General features: G+C 36.4%; 1 non-coding gene across 1 annotated transcript; it reads left to right on the top strand.

The window, feature by feature from the left end:
* The first annotated feature begins 3421 nt into the window (after positions 1 to 3421).
* TRNAE-UUC (transfer RNA glutamic acid (anticodon UUC)) lies at positions 3422 to 3493 on the top strand. Its single transcript has one exon. It is a non-coding gene; the product is annotated as a tRNA-Glu (tRNA).
* The last annotated feature ends 1882 nt before the right edge of the window (positions 3494 to 5375 follow it).

The following is a 5375-nucleotide window of genomic DNA, read 5'->3' as shown; positions in this document are numbered from 1 at the left end:
ATTTTGCATGATTTCAACTTTAGTGACTCGTTCTACAGAGTGTCAATCCAAAAGTGTAAAAAGTGTCTGTCCAAAATAAAATGGCCCAACCAAGTTCAAACGGGTGACCGGTCAAATTCTCTACCACTGAGCCATGGATCCATTTTGTAGGATTTTAACCTTAGTGACCCCGTAGACATAGTGTCGGTCCAAAAAGTGTAACAAATTTCTATCCTAGATAGAAGGGCCCAACTAGGTTCGAATTGGTGACCTCTTGATCTGCAATTAAATGCTCTAACATTGAGCTATGGTCCCATTTTGTATGATCTCAATCTTAGTGACCCCTTCTAAAGATTATCGGTCCAAAAGTGACCCTACCGAATCGACTATGGACCAATTTTGTATAAATTGGTGGATTACCTATCGGGAATTAAACACAGGTCGTTAGATTCAAAGTTGAAAGTGCTAACCACTACACCATAGAACCACTCGTTAAACTTTATTTTGGCAGCGATTTTGATAAGCGTCAACAACGCTGGATTTTGCAAAGCTAGAGGTCGTAGTATGCTTATAGACTTTCACAAGGTGTTTTCAACTTCTTTTATAGGTAATTGAACTTTTGAGTCCATGCAAATGATTGGTTGGATTAGTATGAGTTTAAGAAGACAGAGGAGAGAAGAGAGACTTTGTTAGAAACTCACCCATAGGTAATCTCCCAAGATGTTTTCAACTTCTTTTATAGGTAGAATTTTAAAATCAAACCACAACAAAATTTACTTCTATCTAGCAAAATTATTTTTTGTTTGAAACAAGATTATAGATAAATTTAAAATCCAAGAAAACGGATCTGAGTTTGATATTATTTGATTTTGGGTATGGACACAACTAGTTGATTTCTTTTGATTACATTAATGAATGTATGTAGATGTTTAAAGTGTTGATCTTAATGGTTTTAGAAAATATCAACACATCATCAATATAAACTATCAAATTTTTTTGAAAGGATTGAAAATATCATTCATAATCTTCTGAAATTCGGATGGAGCGTTTTTTAGCCTTAATGACATGACGTTCCCCTCATATTTTCTAATTGGACATTAAATGCTATTTTATATTTGTCCTTTTAAGAAATTAGAATTTTCCGAAATCCCAATTTCATGTCGAATTTTATAAAAATATTTGACTCTAAATTCTTTTTATCAAATCTATTTATTCTAAAACCTTATTCAAAGGTTTGTAGTTAATTACTGATATCAGAATTTCTTGTTACTTTTCACCATGTTGTTAACCTAAAATGTCAGAAATGACCACCTGCTCTTTGGAAACCTTATCAGCTTCCTCTGCAAAATATCACCTAAAATGTCACAGTATTTAGTGTTTGATACTTTTTGACTTAACCCTAGGGTTCTATTTACGGTGAACTTGTGATTATTTTTGTCAAATTATATATTTGAATACCTAATACATTAAGATATAATATCTTATTTAAATAATATTAAAATGTGGTAGAATATCATAATATATGTTTAATTAATATGAATATCATTCAAATTTCAAATATATATTTTTATTTAATGTTTATGATACACATCAATTATTTTAATATTTAACATATCAAATACGTTAATATGTTTTGATATTATACTTCAAGACTATAGGAACTTTCTCAGAGGACCTGAGAGTTACATCGGCCCACAATGCATCTCATGGACGATGCAAAACTATGGTGGCGCTTGAAGGTGAATTGTATAAAAAACTGGTCATGCACCAAAAAATTATGGGAAGACCATTAATGGAATTGAAGCAATCGACGCTCCCCTGTATGGGTTTCCAATCAAAGACCTAATGTTTGATGTTGACTCTTTTGAAGAAAGAGTCACGTGATCGAACAACAAGAAACGTGGCGGTATCTCTGAGAACTCTGTCACACACATAAAAAAAATGTGTCGAAGACATTACACAGAAAATCTGGCTTTCATCGAGGAGACCCGAGTTTGATTCTCGACAATGAAATTTTATTTTCTTATTTCTTTTATTTTATAGTTTCATCTTTTGTCACCAATTATATTTAAACTTTACCTAGGTTTGAGAAGCACAATAATGGGTGAGTTCAATAGTATCTTAAATTCAAAAGACTTTTATGAACTTGATTTGAGAGGCACTATAATGGTCAAGTTCAATAGTACCTTAGATTAAAAAGACTTTTATGAACTTTGAACCTTTAATAGTGTTATGTCATAGATATTTGGTTCAATTTCAACAAGTGAGGTTGAGGTCATTCAAATGGTTAATGTGATAATTCGGTCATTTTCAAGGTCTCTTTTGTTGAACGCCATCATGGCTGAGATGACTGAAATGAGCACCAGAGTGAGTTTGACAAGGAGGGTCGTAGAGAACCACACCCCAAGCCAAGCTCATGTTGGGCTAACAAACTGAAAATCCAAAAACACAAACCCTTAAATGGGAACCAGGATGGTAAGGAATTAAAAAAACTTTATTTTTGACGTTGAACACTACTTGAAGGTTACAGGAACTTGCTCATAGGACCTAAGAGTTACGTTGGCCACAATGCATCTCAAGGACGGTAGCGCTCGAAGGTGGATGATATAAAAAATGGGTCATGCACCATAAACTCATGGGAAGACCGTTGATGGAATCGATGCAATCGACGCTCCCCTTGATGGGTTGCCAATTAAAGACCTGACGTTTGATGTTGACTCTTTTGAAGAAAAAGCCACACGATCGAACACCTCGAAATGCCGGCGACCGAAGCCCCGGTGAACGGCGGCCGTAACTATAACGGTCCTAAGGTAGCGAAATTCCTTGTCGGGTAAGTTCCGACCCGCACGAAAGGCGTAACGATCTGGGCACTGTCTCGGAGAGAGGCTCGGTGAAATAGACATGTCTGTGAAGATGCGAACTACCTGCACCTGGACAGAAAGACCCTATGAAGCTTCACTGTTCCCTGGGATTGACTTTCGGCCTTTCCTGCGCAGCTTAGGTGGAGGGCGAAGAAGGCCCCCGGTAGCTCTAAGAACTCTATTATACGACCTGAGAGTTGAGGGCTACAGAAACTTTCTCATACGACCTGAGAGTTACATTAGCCACAATGCATCTCATGGACGATGCAAAACTATGGTAGTGCTCGAAGGTGAATGGTATAAAAAATGGGTCATGCACCATAAACTCATGGGAAGATCGTTGATGGAATCGATGCAATCGATGCTCCCCTGGATGGGTTGCCAATCAAAGACCTAACATTTGATATTGACTCTTTTGAAGAAAGAGCCACACAATCGAACAGCTCGAAACGTCGCGGTAGCCCTGAGAACTCTAACACACATAGGGAAGGACGTGTCGAAGAGTTAGACATTAAGCAAAAGATCATGCAAAAACTCTTCAGCGATCTGACAAAATACTTCAGGACATTTACATAAAAAAATCCATTGTCGTCCAGCGGTCAGGATATCTGGCTTTCACCCAGGAGACCCGGGTTCGATTCCCGGCAATGGAATGTTATTTTCTTATTTCATTTTATTTTACAGTTTCTATCTTAGACTAAAAAGACTTTTTATGAACTTCGTACCTTTGTCAGAGTTATGTTATAGATATTTTGTTCAATTTCAAATGGTTAATGCGATAATCCAGTCGTTTTCGAGGTCTCTCTTGTTGAACGACATCATGGTTGAAATGAGCAGGTGATTCAAATGGTTAATGCGATAATCCAGTCGTTTTCGAAGTCTCTCTTGTTGAACGACGTCATGGTTGAGATGAGAAGGTGATTCAAATGGTTAATGCAATAATCCAGTCGTTTTCGAGGTCTCTCTTGTTGAACAACGTCATGGTTGAGATGAGCACTCGAGTGAGTTTGACAAGTTGGGCTGTAGAGAACCACACCTCAAGCCAAGTTCATGTGGGCTTAACAAACTTAAAATCCAAGAACACAACCCCTTAAATGTAAACCGGGATGCTAAGGAATTAAAAAGCTTTATTTTTTACGTAGAACAATACTTGAAGGTTACTGTTACTTGCTCATAGGACCTAAGAGTTACGTTGGTCGCAATGCATCTCATGGACGATGCAAAACTATGGTGGCGCTCGAAGGTGAATGCTATAAAAAATGGGTCATGCACCATAAACTCATGGGAAGACTATTGATCCAATCGATGCAATCAACAATCCTTTGGATGGGTTGCCAATCAAAGACCTGATGTTTGATGTTTGATGTTTACCGTTTTGAAGAAAGAGCCACACGATCGAATAGCTCGAAACGTTGCGGTAATTCTGAGAACCCTATCACACACATGAAAGGACGTGTCGAAGAGTTAGACATTATCCAAAACCTCATAGTAAAACTCTTGAGCGATTAGACAAAAGACTTTAGGACAACTACACCAAAAATTCATTGTTGTCCAACGGTTTGGATATTTGGCTTTCACCTAGGAGATTCTGGTTTGATTCTCTGAAATTGAATATTATTTTCTTATTTCTTTTTATTTTATAGTTTCATCTTTTGTCACCAATTATATTTAAACTTTACCTCTTTTTGAGAGGCACTTTAATGGTCAAGTTCAATAGTATCTTAAATTAAGACTTTTATGAACATCGTATCTATGTTAGTGTTATGTTCTAGATATTTGTTTCAATTTCAACAAGTGGGGTTGAGGTGATTCAAATGGTTAATGCGATAATCCGGCTATTTTCGAGGTCTCTCTTGTTGAACACCATCATGGTTGAGATGAGCACCCGAGTGAGTTTGACAAGGAGACTCGAATTTAAACTTTACCTACGTTTGAGAGGCACTATAATGGTCAAGTTCAATGGTATTTTAGATTAAAAAGACTTTGTTAGTGTTACTTTGTACCTTTGTTAGTGTTATGTTATAGACACTTGGTCAAGTTCAACAAGTGGAGTTGAGGTGATTCAAATGGTTAATGTCACTTTATTTGATTCAAATTGTTAATGTGATAATCCAGTTGAATAGTTACAGGTGCGGTGAACGTGGAGATTAAACACGTGACCTTATGAGCTATCCCTGCTAACATTAAAAATAAAAATTCATAAGTAAAGCTATTTCCAATAATTCATTATATTTTAAAAAGAAATAATAATCAACTAAACTATAAGGTGCAATGAATGCAGATCGAACCAAGATCTTCCAATATTCAATCTAATGCTCTCCCAACTAAGCCATCCCAGATAACATAAAAAATTAATAATCACAAGTTTTAGATTGAATAGGCAAGTTATGCAACTTAGTCAACCTATGCCAGTTGGATAAAAAACGGTATTTCCACTAATTCATTATATTTTAAACATAAATAATCACTAATTTTGGAAAGAATAGTCAAATTATGCAATGTGAACCAAGTGCGGTGAACGTGGATCGACTAACC

This window comes from Cucurbita pepo, chromosome 16, assembly GCF_057944985.1.
Source record: "Cucurbita pepo subsp. pepo isolate OVF chromosome 16, ASM5794498v1, whole genome shotgun sequence".
Taxonomy (NCBI): Eukaryota; Viridiplantae; Streptophyta; class Magnoliopsida; order Cucurbitales; family Cucurbitaceae; genus Cucurbita; species Cucurbita pepo.
Note: the sequence above shows the minus strand (reverse complement) of the source record. Positions and strands in the feature narration are given on the sequence as shown.